This window comes from Coffea eugenioides, unplaced genomic scaffold (assembly GCF_003713205.1).
Source record: "Coffea eugenioides isolate CCC68of unplaced genomic scaffold, Ceug_1.0 ScVebR1_117;HRSCAF=507, whole genome shotgun sequence".
NCBI classification, from domain to species: domain Eukaryota; kingdom Viridiplantae; phylum Streptophyta; class Magnoliopsida; order Gentianales; family Rubiaceae; genus Coffea; species Coffea eugenioides.
In genome coordinates, this window is record NW_020861563.1 from 238,262 (window position 1) to 255,974 (window position 17,713).

Sequence of the window (17,713 nt, forward strand, 5' to 3'; positions counted from 1 at the left end):
CAGTAATTTGGATTGTTTGATAGGGAGTTTTAGCCCATTTATAGGGGAGACTTTGTCGAAATTTTTGTAGATCTTTCTTTGTGAGGGCAACTGACTATTACAAATACATGTTGCAACTTCTATATTTTTAAGTGATTTTTGGTTGTAAATTATTTCTTCATTTAGGTACGACAAGGTTGGGATACAAGTTTGGGAGGTTGTGTTTGGTACCTCTAGAATCTAACCCACAGAAGTTGGCTACATTCGGATTTGATACAAGTCATTAGGTAATTTATTTTATATTACAACTATTGGATCTTTGCCGTCGAATTGAAATAGTATAGTTTGTTAAATTTTCTTTTAGTAGAAAAGACCGTTAGAATATGAAATACGGATTTATTTTAAGGCGAATTGATGGATTTAAAGTCAATGACCAACCTTGTAGTATTTTTTGTAATTGGCAAAATCTATAATGCTAAAAAAGTGCCAAAATCCGCTATAGGGAAAAACATTAATTTTGTAAAGTTCATTGCTAGAATATCACATCATTATGAATGTGGATCTTGTTATGCGGTGTGAATGTGGAGCCCAAATATATATAATTTCCCGTACTTTTCTTATGCTTGTACTTTGAAAATTATAGGGTCTCTTGACAATATGTAGTGTGGCAAATGTCATTACAACTTCATATAAACCCTGTTTGGATTGGTTGACTGGGAGTTTTAGTCTATTTTGTAGATTGGTTGGCAGGGAGTTTTAGTCTATTTTTAGGGGAGATTCTGTCCAAATTTTCTAAAAATTTCGTTGGGAGTTTTAGGCTATTCATATCGTCATTTATAGCATATTTCATACCAGTTTTCAATTTTTTCATAAACATCTGGATCGAAATTAGTCTATTTAATAGTGCCAATTTTCGACCTAGAGTCCACCCTCTTGCATTTGTTTGGACTCTTGGACTACTAATTCTAATTTATTGTCCCCAAAATAGGGATTCATTTCACAGACATGTCTGTAGAAAGACCTCTGCGGGTAAACCTATACTGGGGAGGAGAAATACATTACGAGGGTGACTTTGTTTGTTATTTGCCTCGTACTTCCAACCGGACATTCACTTTGAGACATAGAATTGGATACGGGGAGTTGGTTGATAGGATTTATCACTATATTGGGGTCGATAAAGGAATGTTCAAGCTGAAATTGTTTCTTCGTCAACCGTTGGAGAGTTCCAAATATACTGTTTCCGCAGTGGTGGATGATGAAACTCTTGATGTAATGTACGATCTTTGGATCGAAAGAGTTTCATACATGGCGGAGATTTATATCAAGAAGGAAGAAATCGTCCAAATGCCTGTAGTTAATAGCGTATTCACTGGACCAATATGTAATGTTGGTCCAATGATATTGCTTGTACATGCATTCATGGATCCAACAAAGTTTAACTTCGGTTCTAGTTCAGTCGTTCCAAAGATTTCATCGGCATCTCACTATATGCATGATGATCGATCTATGGATTCATTAGAACCAAGGCTCACATCAGGGTCTATGGGTGCCCAGGAATATTTTCATGGCCTGGATTCGATTCCAAGTTTTGGAGATCCATGGCCATCATGCCATATTTCTCCACATGGGATCGAGTCTAACCCTGGTCAAGGTTGTCGCAGTTCAGTTGAAGATGATTTATATGCTAGTGGGCATGATAGGCTCCTTGCCTTTGAAGAAGATGATCCGGAAGTTGATGCGGAAGAGGTTGAAGAGTCAGAGTCACAAAATGTGTCTGGTAGTGACTCGGATTATGAGCATGAAGACGGGGGTTTAAGAGTAAACCTCAATACCCAACAACCCTTTGTTGGGTATCGGGTTGCCAACACAGAATGCGGAGATATCAGACGTAATAGCACAGCTGGCAACTCTGCATATGTTCCAAGAGGAATGTCATTTTTCTCCGATCTTGGGAGCATAAATGATGATGATATAGAAGAGGAAGATGGATTGGAGCGTATTGTCACATTCAGTGAGGAGAATAATAATATACGTGTCCCTACGAGGTTTGAGAGTAAGCAGCAGCTCAGCCGGGCAGTTAGGATGTGGTCCATCAATCACAATAGGGAGTTCAGAGTTATTGAGAGTAAGAGTAACACGTGGTTTGATAAATGCAAATCATCAATTGAAAGAACTCCTTCCACTTCAACCGAACCATCGTATCTACCATGCGACTGGTGTGTTAGAGCCGTAAAGAAAAAAACTCATGGAATGTGGCAAATTACAAAATGGGTCAATGACCATAACTGCTTAGGCGACATGATTAGAAATAACAATACAAGCCTGATGGCTTCCGTTATTTCAAGGCACATACTCCGTAGCATTGAAGATGATCCTGGATTAAAGGTCAAGAACATACTAAGTTTCGTTAAAGAAAATTTGATGTTGATGTGTCTTACAAAAAAGTTTGGTATGCCAGACGTAAAGTAATTGAGCTGTGTTTGGATCTTGGGAGGCGAATTTTGTCGAACTACCACAGTATCTCGATGTCCTGGTGCAATCCAATTCAGGCACCGTGGTGGAGTGATCACATCATTCGAATAGTTCGGATCGAGTTAAGACTTTTAAGTATGTATTTTGGGCCTTTGGACCGGCTATTGAAGCATTCCACATGTGCAGGCCGGTTATATGTGTTGATGACACTCATTTGCATGACGAATACAAGGGCAAACTCTTTGTTGCAGTCACTCATGATGCGAACAACAAGATTCTGTCAATTGCTTATGTCATAGTGAATGAGGAGACGATTTCCAGTTGGTCATGGTTCATGAAACAATTAAAATATAATATGGCAATTGATCGACATCCTATCTGTGTCATTTTCGATCGCTACAATGGTATCATGTATACCATGACACATTTTGACTATTGAGAGGAACCTTTAGCCTACCATAGGTTTTGCTTGCGACATGTTAGAAGCAATTTGATGACATACTTCAAAGGTTTACACCTTAAAAGGTTGTGTTGGGCAATGGGAAGGGCAAGATAATTGCGCAAGTGGCGGATGTTCAGAAGAGAACTACGAAGCATGTTTCCAGATGCTTGGAATTATATGTCTGCCATTAGTCCAGAAAAGTGATACCTAACACACAACGATGGCCGTCGTTGGGGTATTCTAACTACCAACATATCCGAAAGTTATAATAATGTCTTGCGCGGGGCACGCTATTTGCCAATTCGTACTTGCATTGACATGACATTTCATCGAACAGTTGCGTTATTTAAGACGAGAAGGGAAGATACTTCACATTGTTGCAATCCTTTTCCCCCAAAGATATGACGGCGTTTTAAGAATGATGAGCAGAAGACAGGCGCCCACAGAGTCATTGAGTTCAATGGTCCATCGGGCATATACAAGGTTATCACAGGGCGGCGTGTCGATGGTAAAGGAGGCAATATACAAACCGTCAGATTTTTTGATAAGGCATGTTCTTGTGGAAAGTGGCAGAATTACAGGCTTCCTTGTCCACACGCTTTGGCGGTGTGCAGGAATAGAGGTGAAAATTTGGGATTGCTTGTGGATCAGCAGTTTACCAAAACAAGGTGGGCCGTGCAGTATTCAGGGAAATTTAACCCACTGTCTCATCAAGATACTTGGCTCCATCCTGGATGGGAGCTGCAGGCAGACAGGAGCAAGTTTGTTGCACGTCAGGTAGGGCGGGTTCGAGCTAGCAGAATTCGGAATGAGATGGATGAAAGGGATCCAGACGAACCAAAAAGATGTCGAAATTGTCATCAGACGGGTCACAATAGGAGAAATTGTCCGAATTATAGGTTTTGATTTGATCGAGTTCCTAGAAATTGGAAACTCCTGTCAGTGCACTCCAGTTTGGCGTAGGGTTCATTCTATTTCATTTATGTTCGATTCAGGATTTATTTCAAACAATTATATTAGTGACTTTCACTGTTCATTTGTCAAATGCATGCTTCGTTCTTGACTATGATAAGTATTGAATTAACCAGTTAAACGTGCAGCCCAACAGTTTTATTCATTTATCGCTACATCCCCTATCCATTGATTTGTTGATATATTTGTTAAAGGAATGCTCGGATGGTGTGTTATATGTATTAATGCTCTTGCATATGTAGGATATGGTATTTTGATGTTTGATTGACAGAGAGTTATAGCCGCTTTATAGGGGAGACTCTGTCAAATTTTTTTTAAAACTTTTAAAATATGACTACAAATAGATTGCTGCAGTATATGAATACATAGAGGGATAACAAATGTTTCTAAAAAAAATAACTGATAGGTATGGAGTTTTAGTCGATTTATAAGGGATATATGGTCAAAATTTTCTCAAAAAAAGTCTTGAACGCGATTTATAGGTCAAAATTGTATACACAAACTTTTAGGAAGTACTTATGCATAATTATTGAATTTAATCGATGCAGATATTTGTTTGGAATTATGGCCGACACTCCTATCTCTCCTGGGCTACATCCAGGACCATACGTGCATGACATTATATCGGCGGGAACTGCACACCGGGCACATTCCATTTTTCACGGACATATTGAGGGCAATCAGTTAGATGTCAGACGGTGTGACAGAAGATTTTGGGAGCATACGCCTATTCTTGATCGGGTTTGTCGTTATATTGCCTTGGTTAGATTTGAGGGGGTGCTTGAGAGTGGATATCAGATGGTTGATCATTCTTTGATCACAAGTTTAGTGGAGAGATAGCGGCCCGAGACGCATACATTTCATTTACCGGTTGGAGAGGCTACCGTGACATTATAAGATGTAGAGGTGTTGTGGGGGTTGCACATCGATAGTACACCGGTTATAAGGATAGACACATACCGCAACATTCAGGAGTGGGGAGCCATTTGTGAGGAGCTCATTAGATTTTCTCCTGTAGTTGGATACTTTGATGGACAGAGGCTAAAATTGGGATGTTTAGCAAAAGCCTTGGACACAGAATTGCCACCCGATATTTCAGATATCGAATGTAGGCAGCGTGCACGCATCTACCTCTTACTGATATTAGGTGGACATTTATTGTCCGATAAGTCCGGCAACAAAGTCCCTTTGTTGTATCTTCCATTACCGCGGGACTTGGAAACTGTTGGGCAATATAGTTAGGGTAGTGCGTGTTTGGCGACTCTCTATCGGTCACTTTGTGATGCCACGAATCCTGCCAAATCGGCTATTGCCGGTCCATTAGTTTTGCTACAGGTACATTGCACCCAATAATGATATGTCTTGGATATTTTGCATATTATCATTTTGTAATTTTAACATTGATTATAATTTTCTAATAGTTTTGGATTTGGAAACATATACCAACCATGCGTCCAGACCGAATCGCGCCGTTGGAGCATTACCCTGGTCTATATGGAGTTAGGTGCGCGTTTTGCCCTTATTTCGGTTGTTTTAATGACATTTGTTATCGAAACAACTTTAATTTGTTCTAAACAGGTTCCTACTTTATTAAATATGGGTGGAATGATGACTTGGACGTACACAGAGTTGTTAGGCATGTTGTGCTCGTATTCCAAGATCAGTTGACAGGCCTGCGTCCTGAAGAGGTATTGCACAATATCTTGTAAGTTTATTTCCAACCCACTTTTAATAATCACTTTGAGTTTGCTCACTTTTTTAACTATTTTTTACCACAGTATCTCCTTCTTATTCTTTATATTTGTTTCTCCAGAGCGATGCCATGTCTCGCATGTATTTCATGGCACAGGACTCTCTTGCAGTTAGTGATGAACAACACAGCAGATATTTTCAAGAGTTGAGGGACTTTGCATCCACATCTTTGCATCATGTAGGAGAGTCACGCCGACTTGCATTTCGCCCTCCACACGTACCACAGGAGATTCCACTATATGCTGATCCGTGTCGTGTTCAGCGAGCTCCTAGAAATACCACGGAAGTCAGCATGGCGGTGGACGACGTCGTAGACTCCGATCACCAGAACCCGCCATACAAACTGGATTCCATGGAGGTTCGCTGGCTACTGAGGACCAAGCTGGCGCATCTACTTTTGTCACACCTCAGACCGAAGTCATGCATGAGAGAGGTGTATCGATTGGGCATTCTAGGTCCCCTGTGACTTTTCCAGAGTTTACGCCCGATAGAGACTCACATCAGCATACTTCTGAGTAATGTGAAGGAGGTGAAGGCACAAACACTCAAATTCAAGATGCTACACTGTTGACACATATTACTCAAGTCCATACAGTAGTGCCAAACCAACCACGTCGAAATCAAGAATACCCAAACCAACAACATGTGGTACTCATGGAAAACTTGGGCAGCATTGATGGCACGCTACTTATATCGTTATTGTATAAATAACCTAACTTATGGATTACATACTTTTTTGGTGACATTTTGTATATATTCTAAAATTTCACGAATATGAGTGGAACAATGCCATCACGCGTATCTTATTTCTCACTTTATATGAGTACTCTTTTAAACAAAACAAAAAATGTAGGATAAAATTACAAAGAAATACTTTTTTTCTCATGAACAGAATAAATATAAAAAAGATAAACTATACTAACCTCTCCTCTAGTTCATACACGGTAAGTTAGTTACATGTCGGAACTTCACAAAAAAAAAAATTAAACATACTATTTATAATATATTTATATATTGTTATTTTTTACCTTTTGTTATTCATAGTTTCCCCATTAAATATAGGGAACAAACTTTAATATTTTCATATGGGCAAGTTAAAAATAAAATTCCAATTTTGTTCATGAAAATTAAGCCCCAACTTATTAACAATTTAATTTTATTTTATATTGACCTTGAAAATAAAGAAGCAAGATGTGTAGTTATTTCGTTAAAATAATTGTATTATAATAAAATTAGATATTTACAACCGTAATCTGCCTCTATGCACGTACAGTTATTTATATAAAAAGAATTAAATTGAATATAATTTTGTGAGAGCTCATATTTGTGAACTTCAAACTCATGCAAGTTTTAAAAAGAAATGGATATATTCCTCAACTAATAATAAGTTTTTAAATAAGATATCTCTTACAACTACCTTTTTATAAATGTCGATGCAAAAAACATAAATTATAATATCAGCTACTGACTACATTAGAGATAGCACTCAGGGTTTGAGGCTTTTAGGATTCAGGGTTTTAGGGTTTTAGAGATCAAGATTTAGTGTTTTAGGAGAATAGTACTTTCGGGTTTAGGGTTGTAGGATTTTAGTTTGACAATAGTGTGCCTTGATTAGGACTTTAGATTTTTAATTAAAATAGTAATCCTATCGTGCCACAAAAATATTTTTTAATGGATTTTAATAAACCCAACAACCTTGATTTAATGTTTTAGGGTTTACAAGGATTTGGTTTCTAAGATTTACGATTTAGTGTTTTACGGCTTTAGCACTTAGGGTTTTAGGATTTTTGCATGACAATAAATTTGCCTTGATTATCGCTTTATATTTTTAATCAAAATAGTAATCCTGCCAATAATTGTAAAAGGTAAAACATGTAAGATTTAATCGCTAGATATTTGATTTAATTTTTTTTCTTTTCCTTTTCAACTACCAAACAAATAACATGCACTTCATAAAAATAACTTATATAATTTTTTTAAATAACATTGCGTTATGAAATTTCTAAAATTACAGTTGAAATTGTAACAGATATTAATGACTATTAATTATTAGATTCTTATAACTAATATTCATCGGTGTCAACAAATAAATACGATTCATTAATAACAAAGGAAAATTAGAATTTGATAAAAAAAATTTATTTGATAAAAAAGGAAAAAAAGTTAGTATTTTATTCATAAAATATAGTCAACACCTTACATGTTAACAATTTCATTCTATTTTTACATTGATCTATGAAATAGAAAGAACTATGCATGTGTACTTTTTCCACCATTTAAATGTATTATAATAAAATAATATATTTCCAACCGTACAATTACCAATTTTTTTTAATATAAAAGAAATATGCATGTATAGTAAATTATATTAAAAAGATTATTGTGAATATGATTTTTTTTAGAGCACATATTTGATGACTTTAGGCACGTGCAAGTTTTAAAATAAAAAAAATTTATTCCTCTGCTAATTACAGATTTTTAAATAAAATTTCTCTAACATTTCTCCGAAATATAAGATTTTAGTAGAGATTTTAAAATAAGATTTTACTACCGACAGCATTTTAGTAAAGGCAAATTCTACAAAACAAACAACATTTACATTTAATTTTACATTTTTTTTGAGCTCGTAAATTTCATTTTAAATTTTTTTTTCTAGCAAGTTTGAATTTAATTTTCTGAAAGTCATACTTATAAATGCGAAATCTAACAAAAAAATTAAATACAATTTTTGGAGGTCAAATTTATCAAATGCGAGGTATTTCAAAAATTTTTAAAAAAACATTTAGGAGCTCGCATTTAGCTCTTACTATTTTCTGGAAAAAATTCTCTAGCTCCCAAAAAAAAAGCAAAAAAAATTAAATTATACTTAGTGTGGGAGCTCTATTGAGCTCGCATTCGCGGAATGCGAGCTCTATTGACCTCCGAAAATTTTTTTTTTAAGGAATGCGAACGCGAATGCGAGATCTTTAAACATTTTGTTTTAATACAAAAAAATCTCTGCCTCCGAAAAAAAATAAGCACAAAAATTTTACTTATACTTTCTGGACTCTATTGAGCTCGCATTTCAGGAATGCGAGACGGATTCCCTGGCCAAAATCACCCCTTTTGTAGAATTTTTTTAAAATTCATCACAAAATTGGAAATTTGGACGCTTCGCTTTTGATATGTAAATATGGGAATATTTGATTTATATTTGAGATTGTATCTTGTATTTAATTGAGGACTGTAGTGAACGACTGAGTCCCGGCGAGAGCCGGGCAGGCGGTCCGCCGAACCCTCTGGTTCGCCTTAGGGGGAGGTGGGGCCGTTACAAGTGGTATCAGAGCCATATGCCGACAGTTGGGACTTTAAGTCCTTCGTCTGGAAAAGCCCCGAGCCTCTCGTTCGTGAAGAGTCACGAAGCGAAACTCTCCGTAGGGGATGCCCGCGTGCGGGTGGCAAGCTGATAGGTACCCTGTAATGTGACCCTGAGAACTGTTACAAGTGGTATCAGAGCCACTTCGCGTGGTCTCTGCGCGGAGTGAGACTGGACCAAGTGGTGTCGTGGTCCTAATTTCATGAATATGTCTAAGTGCTCGTTTGACCATAAGTTATGAACCGGGCATGTGATAAGTGTACGAATCATTATCGTGGGACTCGAGGAAGCTAGGTATGTATGTCGGGTAGGAATCTTTAATAAGGATGGTTTACTCTTGGGACCGGCCGGCTCGAGTTGTGAATTATCTTAGATGGGATTCTTGCGCCCGGATACGAAAGAATGAGGGCCTAGGTTAGAAAGGATTTGGTGAACTAGAAAGGCCATTCCTCGGTGGATCGTCTATGTTTGTACTTGACTTAACTGGCTGTATATATGTGTGTGGCTTGATCTTGCTTGGCTTGTATATATACGTTTGTGCTCATGTTTGGACTGTATAAATATGTGTTACATAAAAGTTTTGAGTGTTACTTACAAGCATCGTGCTTATTTTGGTTTAGTATTATTGCCTAGACCAAGTAAAACTCATGGAAGGTACACGGAGTGGTCGAGGACGTGGGCGCGGAACTAGACAACCCACACCGGTTAGGGGTACGGGGGAAACCTCTACTGGACCCAATCTAGAACCGCAAGTAAACCCTAATGTGCAAATAGCTGCTGCTATGCAACAAATGACAGACTTGCTAGCACAAGTGGTGCAGCAACAGGGCCAAAACCCAAACCCTAACCCTGGAAACCCTGGTAACCATATCGAGAGCGAAGACAGAGCTCTCGAACGATTCCAAAAGTTCGCTCCGCCAAAGTTTGTTGGGGGACCCGACCCAGACGTTGCCGAAAGATGGCTTGAAAAGATGGTGGATATATTTGCAGCCCTACACTACCCTGACGAACGGCAGGTGACTTTTGCCGTGTTCCAACTTGAGGGGGCAGCCCGTTCCTGGTGGAACGTAATTCGGCAGAAGTGGGAACGAGAACAGACACCTAGGACTTGGGTGAACTTCATCAGAGAGTTCAATGCGAAGTTTTTCCCTCCTCTAGTTCAGGAGAGGAAGGAAGACGAGTTCATTCGACTCCGCCAAGGAGCTCAAACTGTGGCGGAATATGAGAACCAATTCACCCGCCTATCCAAATTTGCGCCCGAACTCATCATGACCGAGCAACGAAGAATACGGCGATTTGTCCAGGGCCTGAACGTAGAAATCCAGAAAGACCTCGCGGCAGCCCAAATTAACGCCTTCAGCGAAGCAGTGGAGAAGGCACAACGAGTAGAGAATGCTAGGCTCCAGGTGAAAAACTTCCAGGCGAAAAAGAGAGGATTTCCTGGAAATAGTTAGGGGCAGGGGGATGAAAGTACCCCTCCCAAGTTTGGGCGGGGAACGGGAGGAGTAAGGATGCCGAGAGTGTCACAAGAGAGCCCGTCAAGAGGAGGCTCGGCTTCTGCAGCACGCGGACCCTGCAGGTATTGCGGAAAATTAAACCACTCGGAGGACAATTGCTGGAAGAAAGGAGGAAAATTCTTGGCGCTGTGGAAGTGTACGACATCAGATTGCTACTGTCCACTCGCCTGCTTAGCGGAGAGGACTCTGCCACCAACCACGACCCATCCTGACCAGTCGCAAGGGGGACAAGGATGGATCGAAAAGTGTCCTTCGGGTGTACTCCTTAGAACAACATCAAGTCTTTGAACCCATTACGAGGACGTGGAAGTAAGAATTTAATGAACCTGGCAGTGAAGGCGTACAGAATCCGTTAGCTAAGTATGCATGCTCATTTAATCTGGAGAAGGAAAGTATTAAAATTTTGATATCCGCGGATAGCCAATGATAAGAATTACGGGACGAAATTCTTTTAAGGGGGAGATAGTGCTGAGAACCCGTAAATCCGCTAATAATTTTCTAGGGTTTTTCCCCTTAATTGCATGTTTTCTGCATTTTCTGGCTTAGGAAATTTATCCTGGTGAATTTTATGAGTAATTATAGTTTTTTAGATGATTTTTCTAGTATTGGATAGTGTTTGAAAAATTACGGATATATAACGGACGTGGGCCCCACTAGTGCGAAAAGTTCGGAAAAATTCGGCCAATTAGGTTGAGTTTCGGATACTGGTTGAAATTTATCGGGTATTAAGAGATAAGTAGAGGAGGTGAAGTGATTGATGTGAGAGGGAAAAAGAAGGATAGACTTGCATTTATGGAGTGACAAGTGTCACATGGCCATTGGTTGGCTTTGTTGACAACTATTCACTTTTTGACTTGTCTTACCAAGTGATTAAATATCTCAAAAAAAAAATCACCAAAATTCACTCTTTTCTTCTCCCCTCTTGTCGGCACTCTTGAGCAAAGGAAGAAGAGAACTCTTCAAGAAATTTTACTACCACTCTAGTGCAATCATCCAAACAATTGCTTTAATTTGTTTCTACTCCATAAAATCCCTCCATTTGGTGCTAGGAAGTGATTTTGTGGAAGTGTCAAGGAGCTAAGGTGTCTACAACTCTCCCTTCTCTTGTTTCTAGGTACGAAGTGTGTGTTTGAACTTCCTCCTACACTTAATGAAGCTTGGTTGTGCTTATGAAGCTAAAGTGATGACATTGTGATTTATTCTTGCTTTGGATAAATGATGAAAGTTTTCAATTTAATGTGTTATTTTCTTGGTTTAATGTTGATCATGATGTTGTTGGTTATCTATGATGGTTGTAATGTAAGGGTAATGACTCTAGTAGGTGTACATGATTGGTAATTGCAAGCAATTTTGCGTTTGGAAGGATGTGAGAAAGTTAGGTTTTATATCCCCAATTCTGTCCGGTTTTGTAATCTCATGGTTGAGAAGCCGAATTGGCTTAGCTAAAACATGAAGTTGGAGTATTGATGGTGTTTGAGGTGTGCCTGTAAAATTTTAGGTCATTTGGAGTTAATGTAGAGTGAGGAAAAGTCGGATTTACTGTTGCTGTTCTGGTTTCAGATGGCCGAACTGCGCCTGTACATTGCTGTTTTGACAGGAATTGCCTTTAGATTTAATTTTGAGGTCTTCTGATGAAATGTAGCTTGATGTCCTAGCTACCATATTGCCTTTGGAATTCTACATTTGGACCTGTTTAGACTGAGTTGTACTGATTACAGCATAGTGTAATTTGTAAACCTGTAATTACGGTTCTGGTTTGGTATTTTGCATATTTGACCTAGTTGTGCTAGGATTTGGACTGAGTGACCTTCTACATTGTTGTAGCCCTGGTTCTTAGCTTCGATATGGTGGGTCTTACACCCTAATCCGATAATCGTAGTGCAATTTGTGCCATTACCGCAAAATGACGTCAAAACTGTTTTTCTGGTTTTGAGCTTAACTTTCATTTCCGGACTTTTCCCTAGCTTGAATTGTACTCGTACTACTTGGAGCTTATTGAACGGTTATTGAATGAACTTATTTGTGTGACTTTGGGACTGGCTGAGGAAATAATGAAGTCTTGATGGCTGGGAAAGTAAGCAAATTTAGGGGAAGTGCTGTCCGAACTTTGAAAGGACTTGATTGCATTGAGTTTGTGATCTAAAACTTGGATTTGAGCAAGGCAATGTTATGATGGATGATTTCTGAGCCATGGAGGTGAGTGACCTCAAACTATTTCTAAAATTATTCATGAACCGTTTCTTGCATTATTTACTTTTGAACTGTTTCCAAATTTACTTTTGAACCGCTTTCCCGCATTATTTACTTCTGAACTGTTTTCAAGGTTAATTTTGGAACTGTTTTCTTACATATCATGCGTGCTTGCATATCAGTGTCTTGTTATTATTGATTTTGCTTTCAATGATTGTTAAAACGAGTTTTCTAGGCGAGTGTGTACTTTATCGCACTCGACCTAAATAAATATGAAATTTTCAATGATTAATGATTAAATGCTACTTGCGCATGAATGTAAGCCTTTTGGGCTGAACTGGCCATTGCCCCTTGTTACGGTCTCCGAGCCAGAAGCGGACTCGGTCGGGCGACTAGGAACTTGGTGAACGTTTCGGTATACTCGAGTATTACCTTGTAGGTTGGTGGAGCCTGGCCAAAAGCCAGGGACGGGGTGAATGAATGCAAGAATGAAACCAAAAATGCAATGAAATGACAGGAGAACGAACGTATCCTTTTCATGAATGTTACTAACGCTTTCCATTGTAAATGTTTCTTGAATTATTGATACTCCATATTTAATGTTTTGTAAACGTTGTAATTGTTTCTAGACTTATCATTTGATTTACGACATCATTGAAATGAACCATTGTTAAATAGATTTGATTACTGATTTTACTGGTTACTCGCTGAGCTTCTAGCTCACCCCAAAATGTTTTATTCCCCTCCACAGGGCTCAAGGTGAAGGAAGGGCTTGTAGTGTTTATTCATGGATTATCTCATGTATGGACTGAATTTGGATTTCCTTTTATGTAATCATTCATATTGGGATTGTATTGAACGTTTAGAATTGCTTGGATGTGTAATAGGCTAGTTTTGGACTTCCTACTGTATAATAATTGGGATCATGGATCAGAGTGGCGCAGTGGAAGCGTGGACGCTTCGCTTTTGATATGTAAATATGGGAATATTTGATTTATATTTGAGATTGTATCTTGTATTTAATTGAGGACTGTAGTGAACGACTGAGTCCCGGCGAGAGCCGGGCAGGCGGTCCGCCGAACCCTCTGGTTCGCCTTAGGGGGAGGTGGGGCCGTTACAAGTGGTATCAGAGCCATATGCCGACAGTTGGGACTTTAAGTCCTTCGTCTGGAAAAGCCCCGAGCCTCTCGTTCGTGAAGAGTCACGAAGCGAAACTCTCCGTAGGGGATGCCCGCGTGCGGGTGGCAAGCTGATAGGTACCCTGTAATGTGACCCTGAGAACTGTTACAAGTGGTATCAGAGCCACTTCGCGTGGTCTCTGCGCGGAGTGAGACTGGACCAAGTGGTGTCGTGGTCCTAATTTCATGAATATGTCTAAGTGCTCGTTTGACCATAAGTTATGAATCGGGCATGTGATAAGTGTACGAATCATTATCGTGGGACTCGAGGAAGCTAGGTATGTATGTCGGGTAGGAATCTTTAATAAGGATGGTTTACTCTTGGGACCGGCCGGCTCGAGTTGTGAATTATCTTAGATGGGATTCTTGCGCCCGGATACGAAAGAATGAGGGCCTAGGTTAGAAAGGATTTGGTGAACTAGAAAGGCCATTCCTCGGTGGATCGTCTATGTTTGTACTTGACTTAACTGGCTGTATATATGTGTGTGGCTTGATCTTGCTTGGCTTGTATATATACGTTTGTGCTCATGTTTGGACTGTATAAATATGTGTTACATAAAAGTTTTGAGTGTTACTTACAAGCATCGTGCTTATTTTGGTTTAGTATTATTGCCTAGACCAAGTAAAACTCATGGAAGGTACACGGAGTGGTCGAGGACGTGGGCGCGGAACTAGACAACCCACACCGGTTAGGGGTACGGGGGAAACCTCTACTGGACCCAATCTAGAACCGCAAGTAAACCCTAATGTGCAAATAGCTGCTGCTATGCAACAAATGACAGACTTGCTAGCACAAGTGGTGCAGCAACAGGGCCAAAACCCAAACCCTAACCCTGGAAACCCTGGTAACCATATCGAGAGCGAAGACAGAGCTCTCGAACGATTCCAAAAGTTCGCTCCGCCAAAGTTTGTTGGGGGACCCGACCCAGACGTTGCCGAAAGATGGCTTGAAAAGATGGTGGATATATTTGCAGCCCTACACTACCCTGACGAACGGCAGGTGACTTTTGCCGTGTTCCAACTTGAGGGGGCAGCCCGTTCCTGGTGGAACGTAATTCGGCAGAAGTGGGAACGAGAACAGACACCTAGGACTTGGGTGAACTTCATCAGAGAGTTCAATGCGAAGTTTTTCCCTCCTCTAGTTCAGGAGAGGAAGGAAGACGAGTTCATTCGACTCCGCCAAGGAGCTCAAACTGTGGCGGAATATGAGAACCAATTCACCCGCCTATCCAAATTTGCGCCCGAACTCATCATGACCGAGCAACGAAGAATACGGCGATTTGTCCAGGGCCTGAACGTAGAAATCCAGAAAGACCTCGCGGCAGCCCAAATTAACGCCTTCAGCGAAGCAGTGGAGAAGGCACAACGAGTAGAGAATGCTAGGCTCCAGGTGAAAAACTTCCAGGCGAAAAAGAGAGGATTTCCTGGAAATAGTTAGGGGCAGGGGGATGAAAGTACCCCTCCCAAGTTTGGGCGGGGAACGGGAGGAGTAAGGATGCCGAGAGTGTCACAAGAGAGCCCGTCAAGAGGAGGCTCGGCTTCTGCAGCACGCGGACCCTGCAGGTATTGCGGAAAATTAAACCACTCGGAGGACAATTGCTGGAAGAAAGGAGGAAAATTCTTGCGCTGTGGAAGTGCCGAACATCAGATTGCTAACTGTCCAACTCGCCTGCTTGAGCGGAGAGGGACTCTGCCACCAACCACGACCCATCCTGACCAGTCGAAGGGGGACAAGGATGGATCGAAAGTGTCCTCTCGGGTGTACTCCTTAGAACAACATCAAGTCTTTGACCCATTAGAGGACGTGGAAAGTAAGAATTTAATGAACCTGGCCAGTGAAGGGGTACAGATCTGTTAGCTAAGTATGATGCTCAATTTAATCTGGAGAAGGAAGTATTAAAATTTTTGTATCCCGGAGTAGCCAATGATAAGGAATTTCGGGGACGAAATTCTTTTAAGGGGGAGATAGTGTGAGAACCCGTAAATTCCCTAATAATTTTCCTAGGGTTTTTCCCCTTTAATTGCATGTTTTCTGCATTTTCTGGCTTAGGAAATTTATCCTGGTGAATTTTATGAGTAAATGTAATTTTTAGATGATTTTTCTAGTATTGGATAGTTTTTGAAAAATTACGGATATATAACGGACGTGGGACCCACTAGTGCGAAAAGTTCGGAAAAATTCGGCCAATAAGGTTAAGTTTCGGATACTGGTTGAAATTTATCGGGTATTAAGATATAAGTAGAGGTTGTGATGTGATTGATGTGAAAGGAAAAAAAGAAGGATAGGAATGCATTAATGGAGTGACAAGTGTCACATGGCCATTGGTTGTCTTTGTTGACAACTATTCACTTTTTGACTTGTCTTACCAAGTGATTAAATATCTCAAAAAAAATCACCAAAAATCACTCTTTTCCTCTCCCTCTTGGTCGGCACTCTTGAGCAAAGGAAGGAAGAGAACTCTTCAAAATTTTAGCTACCATCTAGTGCAAATCATCCAAACCAATTGCTTAAATTTGTTTCTACTCCATAAAATCCCTCCATTTGGTGCTAGTAAGTGATTTTGTGGAAGTGTTCAAGGAAGCTAAGGTGTCCTACAACTCTCCCTCTCTTGTGTTCTAGGTAAGTGGTGTTTGAACTTCCTCCTACACTTAATGAAGCTTGAGTTGTGCTTAGTGGAAGCTAAAGTGATGACATTTGTGATTTATTTCTTGCTTTTGGATGAAATGATGAAGTTTTCAATTTAATGGTGTATTTTCTGGTTTAATGTGATCATGATGTTGTGGTTATCTATGATGGTTGGTAATGAAGGGTAATGACTCTAGTAGGTGTACATGATTGGTAATTGCAAGCAATTTTGGGTTTGGAAGGAATTTGAGAAAGTTAGGGTTTTATATCCCCAATTCTGTCCGGTTTTGTATCTCATGGTGAGAAGCCGAATTGGCCTTAGCTTAAAACATGAAAGTTGTAGGTATTGATGTGTTTGAGGTGCCTGTAAAATTTTAGGTCATTTGGAGTAATGTAGAGTGAGAAAAGTCGATTTTACTGTTGCTGTTCTGGGTTCTTCAGGATGGCCGAACTGCGCCTGTAATTGGCTGTTTTGACTGGAATTGCTTTAGATTTAATTTTTGAGGTCTTCTGATGAAATGTAGCTTGATGTCCTAGCTACCATATGCCTTTGGAATTTCTACATTTGGACCTGTTTAGACTGAGTTGTACTGATTACAGCATAGTGTAATTTGTAAACCTGCAATTACGGTTCTGGTTTGTTATTTGGCATATTTGACTTAGTTGTGCTGGGATTTGGACTGAGTGACCTTCTACATTGTTGTAGCCCTGGTTCTTAGCTTCGATATGGTGGGTCTTACACCCTAATCCGATAATCGTAGTGCAATTTCTGCCATTACCGCAAAATGACGTCAAAACTGTTTTTCTGGTTTTGAGCTTAACTTTCATTTCCGGACTTTTCCCTAGCTTGAATTGTACTCGTACTACTTGGAGCTTATTGAACGGTTATTGAATGAACTTATTTGTGTGACTTTGGGACTGGCTGAGGAAATAATGAAGTCTTGATGGCTGGGAAAGTAAGCAAATTTAGGGGAAGTGCTGTCCGAACTTTGAAAGGACTTGATTGCATTGAGTTTGTGATCTAAAACTTGGATTTGAGCAAGGCAATGTTATGATGGATGATTTCTGAGCCATGGAGGTGAGTGACCTCAAACTATTTCTAAAATTATTCATGAACCGTTTCTTGCATTATTTACTTTTGAACTGTTTCCAAATTTACTTTTGAACCGCTTTCCCGCATTATTTACTTCTGAACTGTTTTCAAGGTTAATTTTGGAACTGTTTTCTTAC